Below are 21,374 nucleotides of genomic sequence, written 5' to 3'. Positions count from 1 at the left end.
TTACTTGATTTTAGAATTAAGTTACTACACACTATTTCTACAGGTTAAAAATGACTGCATTTGTTCATAGGTTACATCAAGGTTTAGGTACCAAGATCATTTATCCATCCATAGTGCTCCCTGTAATTCTTGGGCCAACATCTGACCTATTAGGAAGCAAGCTCCATGATGGTCTGACCCAGGAGGGCCGTCCCCTCATCCTCCCTTTCGTCAGGGCTTCTTTTACCTAGATTCTAATTCATCTGTGACACAGGCTCCCACAGAAGTAGTAGGTGCTTCTGTCCGAGCTGGAGCTCTCGGGCTCTGAAAAACGATGTCCACCCTGGCAACAATCCAGTCTGCGATCCAGGCAACGATCCTTGCTCAGACCGTGGCCTTCGTGACCTCTCTTCTCTATGTGGCTTTCACCCGCTCAGGGCCCTTTTCCATTACCACCAGCCAGGTCCTGCGGTTGCTCACCTAAGTCTAACCTGTTTTCACTTCAGCACCTTCAAAGCCCTTTCATCCCGGTCATCCTGCCACTCCTCACTCATGAAATTCCAGCCTTAAAGCGTGCCGCCATCCACTCCCTGCATGCCTGCCCCTCACATCTGCGGCTGGCTGTTCAGATGAGCACCAGCGAACCCTTAAAGTCTCTGATCTCAGCTGAGTCCTTGGCAATGCCCACTGGCCCTTTCCCTTGTGTTTATCAACACCTGCTTTCATCTCAATCCAGCTCAGTTCAGCCCTAGAACATGTCTTGAGCCTCTTACTTCACTGGGGATGCCTGAGGACACCGTATTCCATTGACTTCCATCCCCTTGTCTCACTCCTTCCACACCATCTACATCCATACTTTGTGATACCTCTTCCAAGTCCACAGAGAAGGTGATTCTTTGACTCAAATACAGCTCATTTATCTGGGCTCCCCTTACTCCCTGTGGGAGGACCACAACATTTCAATTATTTCCTAGCTCTAGGGCAGTTTTGGCTGCTTCTTTCATACTGACTCACTTGCCTGAGCCTGTAACAAACTTAAGTCTCTCATAGATGGTCTCAATCCGTTCCTAATGGAACAAAGCTCAATGCTCTAAAGCATCAACTGCATCTAATGAGCTAACTTTGTTCTCATGCATCTAGATTGAAACTATGCTTCCTGAGGCATCCACAACCAGAGCCCCACACATGGCTCTCCAGGAAAAAAAAAAACAAGAAAACTTTATTTGTAGTATTTGCCAATTCTCCCATCACGCCTGATTTCAAGCTCTCAATATAATGCCATTGAACATAATGCAGGAAGAGATATTCAATAGCACACTACTATAATATAATATATAATAGTTGATAATATAATTATTATATAATACATTTGTTATATAATAAGATAATAATTGCTATAATATATATTTCTACCATACAGATAAAAAAGACTTCAGCAATCACAATATCACAGATGATAGTAAAATATAGTAAAATATTAGGAAGTGGTATGACTTGAGTATTTATTATCACCATTTTAAAATGACTTTTTAAGTTTACATCACTTAATTTTTAATAATGGCAGAACTTAACAACTGTGGTATAAAATTTGAAAAATGGACAAAGCAGTTCTCCCAAGCCAGTACCAGCAGCTCTAACGCATTGTGTGCGCACCTGTTTCTTCTCGAAACCTGATGCTTCTATACATTTGGTAATTCCGCCGTACCTGAAGCCTCCTCATATCTACCAAATGGCATCTTTTCCATTCTTTGTGAACTCTCTCTCTTCTTTCCACCTAAGAATACTGGTGTTACCAAAAGTTCTACACTCAAGTCAACTGATCTCACACCATTTTTCTTCTCACACTCTCATACCACTCCTGAATTCCTATTTCAATTTGGTTAATAGAACCATCACCCACCCAACCAAGACACACTAGTGCAATTATCCTTGAATCTTTCTAATTCTTTCATATTCCACAACCACACTTACTTACTTTTCATCCTAATATAACATGTTCCCTCTCCTCTCCTTCGTTCCCATGACCTTGTCCTAATATAGGTCCTCATTGTACTACAATGTGCTAAATATACAGTTTATAAATGGATCCAGCCTTTTTCTGTTCTTGTCTCTTCTTCTTGGCAGCCACCATAGTGATTTAGTAAAATTCAATTATTATTATGACATTATTTGATTAAATCTTTCGATGGCTCCCTACTCCCACTGGGTAACTATACTGCAACATAAATTCCTTCTTTGTTTGGCTCTTTCCTGACCTCACCAGCCCCATCTTTTACCACTTCTTGCTTTATTTACTTTTTATGCTCCAAATATTACATTGCTAATGACTGTCTCCATAACCAGCTCGTGAACTCCTCTCTGATTTAACTCAAGTTCTACCTCTTTGTTGTAATAAGTTGCCCCTTATTAGCCTTTATCTGACCATCTCTGTATTCAACTCTCAAGTCTTAGATCAAATATCACGTCTCTAGAGGCAGACATTCCTAATCTCCTATAACCAACAGTCTAAATATCTGGGGCAAACACGAAAATGGGTCACTCACATCTGCTCTGAGGAGCCGCTTGATTCATGGTCCCATCTCCTCCTGTGGATTTACCAGTGCACTCCTGCCAAGGTCACGCTTTGTGCAGGTTGCTCCTAGCCAGAGACAGAGCACATCTGGGTACAAAGGCCCATTCTGATGAGAAGCATGACTCCTCCACTGAATAACTCTGGCTTGAGGATTCCTCATCGCTCTGGTTGAAATTTGGGGGATCAAAATGATGCAGTCTGAGATGCTTCCTAGCCCCAGTCCACTTCCTCCCCTTTCCTTCCAGAGGTGTCAGATCTGCATTCTAATCTAAGGACTTATCCCAGTCTTTTCTCCTGCCTCGTCCCCCAGTAAGCCTCTTCCCTGTCCTGTGCTGTCTTGATGCCCAGCTTCTCTGAGGAGTTTATCTAATGCAGTGTCCTACCTTTCTACAAACTTCTATTAATTTTTATACAAACTATATTTTAATATTATGTATGTGTGCACATGCATGTGTGTGTGTGTATGTGGGTGTGTGTACCCACTGAGACTGTGCAATCTTAAAGGCAGGAGCTCTCATAGTCATCTTTATATTAAAGTATATAGATACAATCCTAGTTGATCAGTAAATGTGCATTGAATGAATAAACACATTTGATGAAAATTTTCACTCTGCAAAAAAAAGAAAAATAGGTGCAGTGTGATTCTCAGAGTAATTTACTGTGCTAGAATTTTTCAGAGTGTGGAAAAATGTGATATGTCAGAAGGATGGCAATTTCATAAAAGGTATTAAACCACTATATCACCATTCCAACTTAATTGCAGTGTATAAAATAACTTGAGCTCTGAGTTTGAAACAGTCAATATAAAAAGAGTGACAAGATATTTTTCACAACTGCACCTTATAGTAAGTAACTTATTTCTTCTAAAATGGATCATGAATAACTGCTACTTAGAATTATCCCAGGGAGATTGAGAAAAGGAGAAATGAAAATAGAAAATATTCTCACTTAGGGACTCGACAAATACACACTAATTTAGAAAGCTACACACAGCCTAGGGAAATCTCCCTCCTCAATTTCAAGTGTACCTGTTTCATTTCACATATTACCAGACAGTATGCATTGAGTATTTATGTTCCAGGCATATGAAAAGAGGTGGCATATGCCTATATCATTCATGAAAATTCTTAAGAGTCTTAGAAATAAAATGTAACTGAAAAATTTGACCATTTTTTATGATGTCGTGGTTCCATTTTCTCTATATATTTTTAAATATCTAAATATCTTCAAGGACACATACACATACTGAAAACCAGGTGGATGTATTGTTTATTTGCTCATGAAAGGATGGGCTTCTGGATGAAATAAAGAGAGAAAAATCCTTGGCATGCTTGTATTGTTAAATAGATTTAAAAAGTGACATATAGGTGTATTGTTTAATCTAATTATTGAGTTGTAGAAGGGAGGAGAGGGATTCTTGAAAATTTATAGTCCTGAATCAAGAAACCACAGAATATTAAGCCTTAGAAGAAAATTGGAAGGCCATGTAGCTTCTGACCAAAGGACTCCCCTACTCCCTGCCACCAAATAAGATTTGATTGACACAAATCAAAACCTCCAATGAATCACACTACTAGGAGCTGTGCTTCATATTCTTTGCCCAAGGACACTTAGCAAGTTCATGATAGAGCTAGATTTTAATGTGTTAGTTGATTGATTGCTTGATTCATTCTTTTTTTTTTTTTTTTTTTGTCTCCGATTAGGCCCACCCTCCTGGAGGACACTCCAGGAGCAGAATCTTTTCTGATTTTTTGTGAAAAATAAAGGGTGTATACTGTCCTAGCCTGTCCCAGGTTTACAGGAGTACTGGCATACCTTCCCACTGGAGTGAAATGAGTGTGCTCAGACTATGAGCAATTTGGAACCAGAGAACACAAATGGAAGGCAAGAGAGAAGCTTCCAGAACTATATACCATATCCACTCCAACATTCAGACATATCTCAATTTTAATATGGTTTGGGGGGGCCTTTAACTTAAGGCCCCCAAATTTAAGAAGGTACTTTTGCTTGGGTCACTTGTATATAGTTTTAAGACAGCTAGGCCCAAGACCTGTCTTTGACAAAAGGCAGATAATGTGATTGACAAAGTCAAAAATTCCAACCAATAACACTACTAGGAGCTATTCTCCATTTTCTCTGCCAAGGTCAGGATTAGCTGTGACCAAAGGGCCAATGGTGGTTCAGAGGACAAAGTTTCCTAATGTAGATACTGGTGGATTTGTTATATTCAAGACTCCCAGTACAAAGTGGCTCAAAGTCTTTCATAATGAAACGTCTCCTTGTCTAATCCCAGAAGCATTTGTCACTTCTATCTTCCTACTCTTGGCACTTTACTGAATGTCTTGATGTTCCCGCAACATTCTGGGCTATTTTCACTTCTCGAGTGAAAAATTCCATTTTCTCTTCCTAAAATACCTTTTGCATCTTTTTAACTCTGTAGTAACTACTCATCTGTAGCTCACACCTCTCTGAGGAAACTTTTCATGATTCTTCAGGTATTTTCTGTGTGCCCAAGTCTTTTGAAACTCTAATCAAACTGTATTAAAATTGCCTGTTTCTTTCATCTCCTCATCTGGCCCTGTCAGATGCAAAGATACTAATGCAAGGCACATATACAATTTAAAATTATCCAATAGCCACATGAAAACAAAAATATGGAATTAATTTTGGTCATATATCTTATGTAACCAACATTATCATTGTGACATATAATCAACATAATATTATTAATGAGATATTTTATATTCTATTTTCTTTTTTTGTAGCACATGTCTTTGAAATCTTGTGTGCATTTTATACTTACTGCATGTCTCACTCTGCATTAGCAACATTTCAATTGCTCAATATGCTACCATATTATGAACAGCACAGTTCTAGAATCTAAACTCCTTGAGGATAAGGATTCTGTTTTTTTATTTTTTTTAAGTATTATCACCTCAAGACCTATCATAATTTGTGATAGGATGGCTGCAATAGAAGGAGGCATTGTTTAACATGGTGGTTAAGAGTTCTGGATACAGACAGATCAGAAAAAGTGGCTTGGTCATTTAACATCTTCCCAACCTTAGCCAACTTCCTTAATCTCTCCAAACACTAAATTTAACCATTGTCACCTTGCTTTATCAGAAGAATCCCCTTCTATAGCATAGATCCCATTGTGGTGATGAAAGACAAGATGTCCATAAGCTATCAGGCAGGGACCCATGTGGCATGCTAAGACTATTGACTGCTCAATTAATATTAGTCAATTGAATACCTAGAAATATTGTATCATTTTCTCCAATTTTTACTTGAGCATTTGAAAATTAAATTAATTATAAAATCAATTAATAAGTCAAGGAATTATATGAGTTTGTAGGAATTGAGAGCGAGAACCACATGTCAGGCGGTGCATCAGGAGAACAGGTCCAGATAAATGCTCACCAAATTTGGGCCTTCCTTTTGGTTTCGTATATACAGCTTATAGGACAGCTGTAAGATACGGCCAAGTTCACTTTTGGTTCCTTAAAAACAAGGCATCCCTATACAAGGTGCTCCCTGTGGAAGGATGTATGAAGAACTCCTCCAAAATGGCACTCATATTCCACAATAATTGAAACAGTTATAGTGATGGAGTGTGTTCATGAGAATTGGGTCAAACATGTTATGCCTATGATGCATTTATGGACAGAGGAAAACAACAGTCATTTCCAATGAAAGCTGCATAAGAGGAGTTACAAAGTCCAGTGTTCTGAATTACGACACACGTTGGTGTGCAATTCAATCCTTCTCGCTAGGGCAGCACTGCAGGGCTGCTCCAGGGTCAGTAGGAACCAGGTTTATTTCCTTTATAATTGTTAGTCTTTTGAATCAGTGAATAAACACACACACACACACACAAGCACACTACAGTTAGTTGTTAAGCCTTTACTATATGACAGGACATTGTATCAGGTGCTTAATATCTTATCTTCTATTCTCACCAGCCTTGCAAGGAAAGTATGCTTGTATTTATTTTACAGAAAAGAAACTGAAACCAGAGAGAAAGTAACTGTTCCAGTTTACACTGATAGGCTGATAAGCAGCAGAACTGAAACGTGAATCCAGCTTCTCTGACTGAAGCCTCTGTCTGCCCTGCAGCTGGTGACTCCTTCATTCTAAAGTGCAATAATTCTGACAGCATGTGGCATCTGTTTTGAAGGATGAGAGTAAGGCTAGCGTTTCACATGCCTGGCCGAAAATGGGATGCGTTAAGTATCTGTCTCCTCCTTCTCCTCTTGCATTTGGAAGGTGAGATCACAAGCCACAGAGGAGCCCCAGGAACTTAACTGGCCTGGAGTTCCACAGCTATCCGTGGGCCATGACCTCTGACCCTGTCCGTCACCACACCAAGGATGGAGGAACAGACGCTCCCAAGATGCCAGCGGAATTTTGAAGGTGGGCAGGCAGACAGACGGGCTGAGAAATGCAGGGCTCCACACACTCTCCAGGGAGGGCGCTCAAGCAGAGGACAGCAGATGCAGGCAGGAGGGCCCAAGGCCAGAATCATTTTTAAAAAAGTCCCCGCGGAATAGCACCTCCTAATAACTGCCATCTGTAGCATGATTGCAGTGCATGTAGGATTTGTGCTTGAAAAATATCAAAGTCTAAAAAGAAATAGATTTTAAGAGGCTCATCATGTTGAAGAGGGATTAAACTCATATTGTATGGAACATAAATGGAAAACAAAACAAAATCAGAACAGTGGAAAGAGAGAGATTTTAAGGAAAGTAATTGAAATGCAGTATAAAAACCTGGATAACCATTTAGCTATATAATGTCCCTCTAAAGGGTTTTTGGCCTCTCACTTTTCTTTAGGAAACAGTCCCCCACCCCCACCTCCAACCCCGATGCTTAAACACGGTGGCCCCAGGAGCAGTCATCATTCAGTGCACTGGCTTATTGGGTACCCGATCCTCTTTGGGACAACTAGTGCCTTTAACTGATATTCTTAAAGGAGGCAGAATGTCCCAGGTGATTGAGCCTGGAAGGTACAGAAGTTAGGAACACACATTTTCTAACATGTAAAGAAAGCAAATCTATAGCATAAGAAAATACCTGAACCTATTATCAGGGGGAAAAGAAAAACACCCAGAAGTGAGAAAATGGTGATGTTGGTTGGACCTTCCCTCCAGTACTGCAGTGTGGTTGTTCTCTGAGAGTCTGCACCATTTGAATAATCCCTGTCTTTGTTCAAGCCGGATTAAGCTGAGTTTCTTCTTCCTCTTTCAGCCAAAGAGTCCTAGTTATTATAACTGCACACTTCTATTATACAATTAAAGGAAGAAGAAAAAGAAGGGAGAGGAGGGGATGACGGGGAGGAGGGGGAGCTACAGTTCCTATATTCAGACCTGCTATAAACCAGGCATGGCTTGAAGGCATGCAGATATGACATACTTATTAATCTTATTGGATTTATTAGAGGTCCTGGGAAAAAAATTCTATAAAAGTATAAGCTTAGGGTCTCTGAGATGTATCTCTGAAATAGAGCAGGACCCTTTGGGGTCCTCCTGGTACAAACCATTTTCATATCTACCCTCTCTCCCCACGTTCTTGTAAGAAATAGGCTTCATTCAGCCTCCTTGACCCTGAGTTCCAAAGGGCAGATTCAAACAGTTGCTAATCAAGGAAGGGTGGGAACACAGAAATAAGGGAGGGACAGTCAAGAAACAATAGTGCAGCCTTGGGGCAGCATCCCAATTCCTACCCAAGGAATATACATAACAATATCTTTGAATTCTTCTGCAGGAACTAAGGCCCCGTCCAGATGGAGGAAGGTAACATTAGGCTGAATGTAAGATCCTGGAGCACCATCAGGTTACCTTACCACCAGCCAATCAGAAGAAAGCCACACACCTGGCTCCCTCACCCCAAATTTTGCCTATAAAAGCTTTTCCCCTCAAACCATTGGGGAGTTCAGGTATTTTGAGCACAAGCCACCTGATCTCCTTGCTCAGCCCTGCAATAAACCTTTCTCTGCTCCAAACTGTTTGGCTGCATTGTGCGTGGGGCACACAAACTTTTGTTTGGTAACACCTCCAACACCATGTGCACAAACCCAAGCACACAATCATATACACAGTTGTGAATTACATATTTAATTTGACCCTTTTCAAGCATTGACTCTTGACTGAGATACATTCCCTGAGATGGAGCCTAACATCCTGATTTCGTGAATGGAGAGACTGAGACTGCAACCGATTAGGCATTATACTCCAAGCTACAGAATTGGTGACAGAGCAAGGGCTTGGATTTCAGTCCTTTGAGCCCTCAGCCCAATTCCCTCCTGTTCCTCTTTAAGTCAGCAGCTCCCAGATATCATTCAACTGGAAACTGAAGGTCTGCCCAGCAGGAGTCATGAGCAATGGGATTTCTTGAATGATGGGTTACTCCCCTTCCCAACGTATGTCTCTGGGAGACACTGCACCCTCGACTCTGTATTGACATCGACAGGGAAATTCAGTTCCGGACTGAAAACTTTGAACAGTAATTGGTATTATGGGCAGAAAGCATAACAATGAAAAGCATTTCAACCTCCTGTTGTTAAGAATCTTTAGGTCAATAGCAGCATTTTAAAATCAATTTGAGGGTTTGCTAGAAGATACAGAAGAGAAACTACAATCAAAATAATAAGGTTAGATAACCCCAGTCATGTTAATAGCTACCTAAAGCTTGACATCAACTCCTTGCATTGATTCTCACTTACAGTTAAAAAAAAAAGAGAGAAAGAAAAGAAAAAATTAGGAAGGACACATATAATGCTTAATTTTGCTGAAGCATCACATTAGTATAAATAATGATTAAGAGTAATCGCTTCTGTTATTGCAGAACATGCTGAAAATGAGGTTTCCAAGATATCTGCTGACAATGAGGAGAGGCTTTAGTCATTTTGGAATTCAGAGAAGGGAAAGATAATTGGTCTTGCAGAGGCACACCTGTGAGAGGAAAACTTGCCTGCACAGAGCAAGACAGCGGGTCAGACGGGGCCTCCCCAGTGGGGAGCTGCTTCCTCACCAGTGCTGGGAGGACTGCACCAGGCTCAGCAGGGGAGAGAAAGGAGAGGAGATTCCAAAGACGGTGATGAACACACAGAGATGACACGGTGTGGTAAGAAAGAGGAAGCTGGACTTCAAGTCAAAGTCCTGTGTTTGCATTCTTCCTGCATCCGTTATAAGGTCTGAGTGTTCTGTATTTACCCCTCAAAATGTCAATTTCCTCACCTGTCCCGAGAAATGATAACACCTTCTCCCAGAGCTGTTAGAACCAAGGAAGAAAGTCTTATGTATGATGTTCCCACCAAGTGGCACATAAAAGTTAGTTTATTTGCTGAGGATAAGCGAATTGCTCAGAGTCAAATAACTAGGAAATAGGGGAGCCAGGTTTCAAACCCAGGGTACTCTGATCCTGGGGCCCAGGTCCTGAAACACCAGGCATACTTCACTAAGCTATTACATAAATGATCCAGGGGCTCCAAATACAATGGACCCCATGGGCACTTTTGCTATCTTCTCACCCTATACAAGTGAACATGTAGACAATCTGAATTTTTAAACTACAGATACTATGAAATAAACTGAGTGAACAGAATTTACTCAGCAGATTAAATTTTAGCCAAAAAGCAATGACTTCAATGAGCTGTCAGTGGCTTCTGTAAACACTCCCAAATAGCTTGGACCCAGCAGGAAACTGTAAGCCATGTGAGGATAGGAACCATGCTTGATTTTGCTGGTCTCTGTATCCCCTCCACCGAGCACTGGTGGTCCTCAATAAACACTTGCTGAATGAAAGAATGCATTCAAAAGGGAATGAACAAATATTCCTTCAAGATTTTAGCAAGACTCTCGGTTGATTAGAATGTAGCTGCTTAACTTGCCTTTTCTTAAAGATAAGAACTCCGAGGACTATGGAGGTGATTTGACTTGCTCATGGAAATGTCAGAATAGAACAGAAGCTGTGGTCCTCCGACGTGGCGGTGAGAATCTGTAAGCCCCCACACATGTGTATTGGCTTACAGAAGGGGAAGCCAGTGGGAGGGGCTGCTTCACAAGAGAAGCCATCTGACAGGGGCAGAGGCCACCCCTGAAGATACCAGGTTAGGTTTTGGTATTTTCCCTTGTTGATTTTGATTGATGGAGATGACAATCGGTCTGGATCTTTTTGGAGTCCTCTGTCTAAGTCTATTCTGACTGACACGCCACAGAACTGCTGTGCTTAGTATGTGAAGGCATGTTCAACAAAGGTCAGTAAGTTTAACAAGTAACTTGTGCTCCCCCCACCCCATTTCTGGTGAGGCTAAGGCTGTTGTACTAATACATAGGTTTTTGCAAATATATCAACCAACTCTCTAACTGGCTTCAGGATTTTTGGCAGCAATAGCAATTGTACGCCCATGAATTCTTCAAATGTTTGTTCATTCCCACATTTTTTCAAACAGTCATTCACCGATGCAGACGTTTATCCGTTCAAGTATTAAGTCACTCTTCCATTCATTATTGCAAATGTTTGTTCAGTGACTTGTAAATGTGCAAAACACTGGCCTAGCTGTTCCAATTTGCCTACAGTGAGATGCTTCAGAACATTTTCCCCAAAGCTCATTAGATATCCTGAATGTACATTAAATGCAACATGTCCAAAAGAGCATCTTTCCATCCCAAACTTGCCTCTTTTCCTATGCTCCTTGCTCCAGTGATTGACACCCCCATATACCTAACCACATGTAGCAACATGAAAACCTTGGAGTTATTTGTCATTTTCTTTCCCACTCTCCATACAATTAATTTTAAAATTCTGCTGATTCTACCATCTGTTTTCTAAATTCATTTCAAATACTACTTCTCTCATTACACTTTTCTACCCAAGTCATGTCTCCCACATTGACATGATCTCCTCAAGCAATGAATCAATGCCTTAAATCTTCTTTGTGAAGGAAAGGCCAGGGGGATGTGGTAGAGAATGAAAGACGAAGAACAATTAAAAAGGAAAGTGGAAGTCTGACGGCACTTGTCTGCTTAAATAATTCAGAGTCTTCCCAAGGTTCTTAGGATTAATTCCTTAGCATGGCTTGCGATGCACCTCAACTAATATTTCTATCTTCACCTCTATTTCTATTTTGCTCATCACTTTTCTTCTTTTGTAAATCCTCTAAACATGCCGTGCAGGTGTGTGCCTTTGTGGCTTTGTTGATGTGGTTGGTCCCTCTGTGATATCTAGTCTCCATCTTTAGGTCACACTGAATGTATATTTCAAGTTCCAATTTAAAAAGTACTAATTCTGTAGGGATTTGCCAGATTCCCTTCAAGTCCATTTAGCCTCTTCCTTCTTCCCATCATTGCTCCATGATCTTGCCTCTATTGGAGAACTTAACTTATGGCAATATATTCTGACCCCTTACAAAACTCTGAACTAACAGAAGGTGAGATCACATCTTAGTCATATCACCATAAAGAAGGAGGAGGTCTAGTTCCTAGCACAGCACTTGGCAAAACAGATGCTCTGTTATGATGCTATTAGAGCAGGCAGATAGCTAAATATGAGCAGGGAAAGGGAGCCTGGGCCAAATGTCAGGAAAGCATACATCTCGTGAACAATGGGGGTCCTTGGGCTGACAGAGAAAAGCAGGAAGCTCCGGACTGATAAGCGATCACACACTTTTGGGTGACAAGTAGCCTGGAGGCCAACAAAGAAAGGTGGGAAAAGGCAGGAATCTCCAGGGTCCGAATGTAACCTTTTGCTCATTATGCCCTCATTGCAATAAAATTAGCCTTGCAGATAAGAAGTACCCATCATGCACCGACGCCATGACACTTCCAATCTAGACTAAACAAGGACAAAAGTCCCTCCTCCCTTCCAGAAGGTGGAGCTGGGATGGAAATCAAGGAATACGACCCCAAATCCCTCCCTCTCCAATTAATATTCATTTTTACACCGTATGTAACCGGCTTGCCAGAGAAACAAGAACCCACTCTCTGGCAACACTTTCTTGAATAAATGACTAACTTCAAGGGAACTCACATTTAGGACAAAACTAATATACATGCTAAATATTAGCTAGTTAGAATTGGGGCTTGTATGCATTTTGCAAGTTTCAACTAATTTAGCATTTACTACCCCTATGAAATACTACCATCCCTTTTTACAACAAAGGGAACTGAGGCACAGATAAATCAAACATACTGAAGCTCACTGCTTTTAAGTTGTTGCAAAATAGGGACTGAAACCCACACCACTTGCTCCCAGGATACGCACTCTGAACCACTCTAAAAACCACACTGCTTTTCCACACGTGGAACCCCCGACATGTGGGCAAAGCCAGGTTTGGCTATTCACAGCCTTGTGTGACTGTGAGCTGGCTATTTTATCTTACTGAAATCTAGTTTTTGCACTGGTGATAGAAAAATAACAATATGTAATTTGCAGAGTTGCGGTAATAAATCTATAGTGGACAGGAAGCTTCCATCCTTTTTCCTGGTGGATTGCATGGCATTAATAGAAAAGCTGGCTTAGCGGCTAGATTTACACTTGTCTTGATAACTTATGGCCCATTAAAGTAATCCAGCATTGAGTTGATAGTGTCATAGAGTTTCGACTATCCACCCTGCTTTCCTTCAATTCAAATCAACAGAGAAGACAATGTTTTTTTATTATGAGAATTCTGCTGAAGAGTAAAATGAGTCACCATCCTCTGGCTGGACCTCAGTGTGCAAGGTCTGTGCTGCCCTCCAGGTCAATGCCTGTTCTTGTATATGAAGTGGCTCTCTGCACCGGGAAACATTAACTGCTCCTGGGAAACAAACTAGCAATGTGTTTCTGATTCCTCTGAAAGAGAAGACAATAAGCCATCATTGTCCAGATTGTGGGCCGGGGGGCATGGAAGAGTGAATGAGAGGGCAAGTATTCTATTCATTTCTTACTGAGCACTAACACTAGTGCCTTCCATTTGTATAGCATTTCTATCTCTCAAATCATTTTACGTGAGTGCGAACTCTTCCTTCCAACTCAGGTCATGGTCCACGTAATTATTTTTAACTTATAGATGAAAGGACCAGGGATCCAAGAAACGACATATTAGCAGAAACTAGTTAGCACAAGATCCCAACTCAACACCAAGGTCTTTGTGTGTTAGTCTTAGGGTCCCCTTTACTGCACCTGCCGTTCCAAGTTCAAGATGGTAACTTGAAATAAATGTTATTCTTAGAAGAACTGGTGCCAGATTTCCTCTGAGGATTGAATTATTTTGTGTAAAAATACCTTGATTAAAAAATAATAATAACTTGGAGAAAAGTCTGTGGGAAAAATGAACCCAGGTGAAATTTACAGAGTCAACAAGAAAGACACTTGTTTTTACTCATTCCTCTTGGTTTTTGTCATTTGCTGATTTTAGCAATTGTACACAGGAAAAGAAAAGTTTGTATTTTACATGGTCACAAGTAGGCTGACAGCTATAAAAATGTAAGCCTAAATATGACTGATTGCAGTGAGTTTTGCAAATTCATCTACGCTCATCAATAAAATCTACTTTTATGGTTTATTTCTTTATAGAGAAAAACAACTCAAAATACCCAGAGGTCCCCAGGAAAGCAGAATGCAGCCAGATGGCCCAGGTGACATCCAGACAAGAAGGAGAGAGAAGTCTGTCCAGGCTTGGACTGAGTGCCTTGGAAACAGACTTGTCAATGTGCTCACTGACAATACAGGCCATGAGCTTTCCTTAACTTAATTTCACTCCCTGCTGTTTATAGTAGAATGGAGTTACAGTATAAATTCCTGCTTTCATTATAATCTTGGTCAGAAAGAGTCGCTCAGCCCAGAACTCTCAACCAGAAGGAGTGATTTAGAAATAACCCTGGATCTGGCGTCAAGAGTTGCGGGTTTAAATCTCACCTAGTGCGAATTTGGATGATTCCCTTTATCTTTACAAGCCTTGGTTTTTACACAATAACTTGGGGGTTTCAGCTAGAATTTGGGTGTCTGTATAAGTGAAAGACTAGAGTTTTGCGTCTCTGCCAGGAATCTGTTTCATCAGATGACGAGCAGAAAGGTTTCTTCATCTACCCCATGTCTAACTTTCTAGGATAGAAAAAGGGCAAGAGAAAGAGTTTTAAAAAGTGTGCATCCCACATCAGTGGTCCAGCTCCATCATCCCCTGAGGGCCAGTTAGACAGGCCAGTCCTCGGGCCCCGCCCCAGACCTCATCGATTACGATTTCTAGGGGTGAAGACCCACCCTTGTGTTGTGCCAAGCCCTCCACGTGATTCTGATACACGCTGAAGCGTAAGAACCGTGCTCTAGACGCAGGGCGAGATGCAGCAGTCAGGCCGCACTGCGCTCTTAGTTTGGTCCCCTTGCCTACTCCCTTGGCCTCGTGCCTGCGGCCCAGTGTAGAGGGCTGGAGGCGGGCCCTGGAGGAGTGCTTACTTACTCCAGTGTTTCTCATCCCGTGCTCCCTCATTATGAGACTAAAGAATGCTACTCCCCACGCTGGTGTTTTATGAGTCTACCTTAAATAAAGCAAGTCAATGCAATAGTCCGTAACACCACATTGGTTCCTGACTACACACGCTCAGCTGGAGATCCTTACATGCCCATCCTAGGGGACCTTGACTTTCTCCCCATCTCAAGTCTGAAACCTGTATGTGTATTCCACACCCACAGTAATGTGCCCACGTATTCCTTCAAATCTCACCTTCCCTACCCCCTTTCAAGATGCTAGAACCTGCCAGCTCACTTCCATCTCAGTGGAACATCTGCACACCTGTAGCCTTTCCCATCATTTCTAGAAGCAGTGCAATGCCGGCCTGGGTGAACTTTAGGAGTGTACTCTTCACCTGCGAGGGTGGCTTGACATTACCTGTCTACTTTCTAAGGATCAGAGCAAACCGAAGCTAATAGCACCATTTCCTGCCCATTTGTTCCGGTTGGCTATATAGTTAGTGAGCACAAATACTTCCAAACACACTTGGACTACTAGTTTCCTAGGCCATATATAGTAGCTCATTGGTGACAAACATAGTCTCACTTGGCTGCATTTATTTTCAGAATGGAAGTTGCTGATAGGAGCAAAAAGTTCCCAAACCAACCTAGAGCAAACCAAAAGTCAGGCCCACGCCTGACGCTCGTGCAATCTAAATAAGAAGCAACTCTTCAAACACAAAATCGCATAATTATACCAATATCTACCGGTGCTAGATCGGGCATTTCAGAAAAGGAACATGTGAAAAGAAAGAAAACCAGTGTTATGAGTGAGCAATTTTGCTGTCATACTGCAGTACTATTTCCAAGCAATACTTTACAATCAAAATGCACGTCACCAAATGGAAGCAGTTTTGCTTGGGTCATTCTCTGCGGCCAGTGGGTCGCTGAGAGGAGCGATGGCCATGACTGGCCTCATTTCCCCAGCACCCACGTCTGTGAGGTAGGTGCTGTCAATCACCCATCCTGCTTTACAGAAGAGGACATGGGACACAAAGAAAATCAACTTGCTCGACACTACAAATCACTAAGTGGAGTGCTTAGTCGCTCAGGGCTCCTAAGAAAATGGGATTTGGAATGAGTTTTCTATCCTAGGGTCATCTTCCAAGCATCCTCCCAGCGCCTGCCTTGCTGCACACAGCAGCCAGAAGACTGAGCTTTTTCCTTCATCTGCTTTTGCTCTAATTCCTTTCTTTGGGATCACAGTCCTTCCATTACATTTAACCGACTTCCCTGGAATTTACAGTCTCTAGTCCTCAATTATAAACTGGCAGTTGAAGACCAGACGCTGCTACTTAAAGCAATGCTATTAAAAAAAGAAAAAGGCCTACACCTCGGTTCAGACCCCCACGGATGTCAAAGCTTGTCCCGACCAAACACAAGTTGTCAAATCCCTCTGGATGCCGACTGGTGTCCTTTAACCTGTGCCCATCAAGTCAAGCATGGACCCTTTCCCCATGACTGAGCACATCACAGGCTTCTCTCCGAAGCCTGGCCAACATTCAGCTCAAATAGCATAATTTTCACTGACCAGGGCTGTTTTCCAAAGAAAGAGATTTCATTTTCTTCTCTTGACATTTTCCCTTTTAAAATACAGCAACACAAAACAATCGGCAAGTTTTTCAGGGCTTTGTGGAAAGCCAATTATACTATATCCTAACAACGCATATAGAGAGAAATTAAAATAAAAAATTCAGATCCAAAGATTCAGATCCCAAAGAACTGTCACTTGCAATATTGCCCTTACCTTTTAACGAAAGCAGAGACCGAGTGTTCCAACTCCTCCAGCAAACAGCTTCTGCCAAGAGAGGATGAATGGCTGTTACTTTTTGTCTCTGGTGACTGGTTTTCAGGACAATTAGAAGCATTTTTAATCATTGGCTTATTGCTTAGTACTACCAGTTTCAAAACCAAATCCAACTGTTTCATGAAACGCTGGGCAGAATGGTGCACATACTGTCATGGGTGTTAAAAGATCCTGACCCTTCTTCCTACTGGGCTGCAAACTCAGTGTTACTTGTTTACTTTGGGAGTTAAAGTTGAACAGGCAAACAGGGATATGATTGTAAGAACTTTTTATGCCATACTATAAAGTCTCATATTTATCCTCTCTGTGGTTATCAAAGAAATTTACTGAGAAGTTTTAAACAGTAAAGCATTGTTTAATTGAAGTATACTTGATTTACAATATTATATTAGTTTCAGGTATACATACAACATGGTGAGTCAGTATTTTTAGAGAGTGTATTCCATTTAAAATCATTACAAAATAATGGCTATACTGCTCTTGCTGTGTAATATACCCTTATTACTTATTTATTTTATATATAGTAGTTTATATCTCTTAATCCTGTACCCCTATTTTGCCCTTCCCAACTTCCCTCTCCCCACTGGTAACCATTATTTTGTTCTCTATATCTGCGATTCTGTTTCTGTTTTGTTAGCCATTGTGTAAAACAGTATGGAGGTTCCTCAAAAAACTAAAACTAGAACTATCACATAATCCAGCAATTCCTCTCCTGGGTATATATCTGAAGAAAACAAAAACACTAATTTGAAAAGATACATGCACCCCAATGTTCATAGCATCATTATTTATAGTAGCCACAGTATGGAAGCAACCTAAGTGTTCACCAACAGATGAACAGATCATGAAGCTGTGGTATATCTATACAATGGAATATTACTCAGTCATAAAAATGAAATTCTACCATTTGCAACAATGTGGATGGACCTAGAGAGTTTTGTGCTTGAAATAAGTCAGACAAAGAAAGACCAATACTCTGTACTATCACTTATAAGTAGCGAAGCATTTTTGAAGAAATACACTGTGAACTGTGGGGGATGGGACTACAGGGACCATAAATGGAGGCTGGTAGACCAGTCAGAAAGCTGGCAAATATCCCAGGCTCAAGATGATGAGGTTTAAACAACAGTGATGGTTGTAGGGGTGGCACTGAGCAACATATCACAATGAGTGCTCAGCAAATACTTGTGTTAAGAAAGGAAGGAGAGAGAGAGGAAGGGGGAGTGAAGGAGGGAGGAGGGCAGGGAGGGAGGGAAGGAAGGAAAGAAGGAATAGGGATCTGAACTAGCTGAAATCCCCTGAAATCCTCCTAGGTAGTGCATAATCTTTATAACTACATATACTACTTAAAAATCACACTCTGTAACAGCAGTTCTCAACCAAGTGGCACATTAGAATCATTTGAGTGACCTAAAAAATCTTGATGCTGTAACTATATTCCAAACCAATTAAATCAGCACCTCTAGGGGTAGACCCTGGGCCTCAATATTTTTTAAATGCTCCCCAATGATTCTAATGTGCAGCCAGGGCTGAAAATCAGTGCTCTGCAGACTGTCTGCCTCTGGAATCAGTCTCTGCCTAATAATCGGTTGCCATGGAAATTTATCTACCAGCCGGGCGAGGGTTGTCCAACCTCCAGGTTACTTTCAATCTAAAAATAACGGATACTTTTCAATCATTGGGATGATAAAGCCCTGTTATGATCAACAGTCAAATTAAATGTATTCCAGTAGAACCCACTTTTCCTCTCTATGTACCCATTCAGGTCTACTCAGGCGACTCTTAAGTAGGGTTCTGGTTATACACTAAACACTAAACAGCACCAGAAAAGCCACTGGACATTTGCTTCTCGTTTGTTGGACAGAACCACCTTAAGGATAACCCCCCTTTTATGTGGGGGAGATGTGGACAACAGGCTTATAAAGCTTCCGTTTGTGTATTCTTTGCCATTTCATTAGCTGTAATGACACTGAACAAATCACTTAAACTGCTGGCGATTCAGTTTCCTTATCTATAGAATAGGGATATTCATACCTCAATGAAAATGTGTTTTTGAAGACAGAATGGGATAAGACATATTATTTTGTAAATTCCAACTATTGTCTAATGTAGTACCTAAATTAATATCAACAATAAAAGATACTTCTTTCTGTTGATATCAATAAAGATGACATAGAATTTTAAGACTAAAGGTGACTTATGCAATATCTTTCCTTCATTCTATAACGTTTCCAAACATCAACATTCAATGTGCACTCCTTTGACTCTCAAATCGCAGTGTTTAACAAAAATCGGGGTTGCTGAAATCCATGACATGTTACATGTTTCTAGAGACTGAAGGCAATTTTCAACCTGAGTCTTGCTAGGGAGTAAACACCCTGATAATAAGGTCAAGCCACACAAAGATTCTCCTCATTAACAAGTGTACAGTCTATCCACTGGCTTTTGGTGACTGAAATGGCAGGCATCCTCATGTTCTTGCAGGGAGCATAACCACATCGTGAAATCACTGTCATTCACTAAACACCTCCTGCACATACGTGATCCCTGCAGTTGACAAGTGCACCTCAGTGTTGTTACAGACGCTCTATTACCTAAAAGGCGAACTTGAAGAGAGAAAAAAAGAGCAAAACAATTCATTTTCAATCTAATTAAAGTCATTATAAACAGCCTCCCGGTGCTTAACCTTTTTTCCTCCAAAATCCCAGTCTTTGAGCTGAATGCTCAGATCTTGAGCTTCATTGAGGTTTTTCTTAATTGCCTTTCCATCACTAATGGGATTCACTTCATTATTACCTCTGCCAAAAGCTGCCTCCAACTTTCAGCCCCCATGCTGACCCACTTACATGCCTATTTATAATGCACATTTTCACTAAATGCTGAAGTCACAACACCTTATAGTTTAGGTAGCTGAATTGGACTGTAGCCACACTAATTGGGAAGTACCAACTTAAAGTATATATTTCCTTGCATATCTAAAAACTCTCTCCAAACTCTCCTCTGTCTGCACATTCATCCCCTTCATTCTCTGCTTTCCTTTTCCTCCCTCCATCCCTCCCTGTCTCCTTTCTTCCTTCCTTCCCGCTGTTCCTTGATTCTTTCCTCCTCTTCATCCCCTTTCCTTACCCTTTTGTTTCTCATGTCCATCCTTACAATATCCTCCCAGAGCCATCTTACTATTTCAACCACATCATGACCACATCATCACTAACTTATTTAGAACAGCTACTTGCCCATCTGCTTCTAGTTTACCTCAACAAAAGTCTGTGAACTCAGTTTCATGATCCCAGTTTAAAGGTGAGCCAACTGAAGGTCAAGAGAGAAACTACGATGATGGAGAAGATCCAGTTTACATATGAGCAAGATGGAAGTTGAATCCAGTCCTTAAACTCTGGGAAGAACTGAAGGAGACCACAGAAATCATGAGCCATATCACAGAAGGGGAGCAACCCAGAGAGGGGCAGTGTGTGTCCAGGGTCTTTCATTGAGTCAGTGGAGGAGAAGCAGAAAGAAGTCAGACCTACCAACTCTCACTGCCTTGTTCTTTCCATGTCTCTTCACATAATCTCCTGGAGCAAAAGAGTAAGTGAGAATTCTTGTGGTCTAGTCAAAGAGAATGAGTTAGGAGGGGTAGGAGTAGGTCAAGGGTGGGGACAGATTCTTACCCAGTGCCAGGAAGAGGACAATCAGGGCCAGGTGAGACTGTAGTAATTTTTGTTGCTTTGTTGGTATGAAGCTCTGGGACTGTGAATGAAAAATATTGCCTGCCATATCAGTAAACAAAGAATGTTGCAGTCATCAAGCTATCAAACTGCAGTCACACCCAGCAGTGTCTCCTGAGGGAACTCAGGATGGGAAAGAACAGGAGACTGGTCCTAGATGGCTAAGGTGCATATCAAAGAAATGATTTCAATAAGCCCAGAATTTTGCATCTTCCCATACATAATAAAGTGCTAAATTCCTTAACTTGAGATACCTGGTTTTCTTTAATTAACGGTAATCTTTTGATGTTCCGACTACCTGGTCTTTGTTGCAAAAGTTCCTCTGTATCCCGGCTCCTCCCCTGTCTCTTCAGAGAAATCTCTTAGAGCTATCTGAGAGGCTGCCTCTCGGGCTTGAAGTCCTCAGAATGTCCACCAAATAAAACACCCCTCAACTTTGAGGCTGTGTATTTTTTCAGTCCACAGGACTGTTGGTCTAATGAATTCTATTTTTTTTTTCCTGCACATGTGAACACAGAGGTGTGGGGTAGAAGCTTTCAGGAGAACATGGAGACATTTTGGGAAACTGGAGACATCTGACCACTTAAGGTGGTTTCTGATCCCATGTCTACCAAAACTTGACTGGTCATGTGCATGTGTGTATGTGTGTGTGTATTTATACACTAGAAGTAGCAACATCCAGAGAGAAGTGTATTGACATAGTTTCTGCCTTTCAACAGTTTACAACTCAACTAGAGAAATCTTGTTAACACTGAGCTAATGAACAAGGTACAGTTCAAATATTTAAAAGTTCAATAGAAGGAGAAAG

The sequence above is a fragment of the Vicugna pacos genome, chromosome 10 (genome assembly GCF_048564905.1).
Source record: "Vicugna pacos chromosome 10, VicPac4, whole genome shotgun sequence".
NCBI lineage: Eukaryota > Metazoa > Chordata > Mammalia > Artiodactyla > Camelidae > Vicugna > Vicugna pacos.
The sequence above is the reverse complement of the archived record's forward strand: the minus strand, read 5'-3'. Positions refer to the sequence as shown.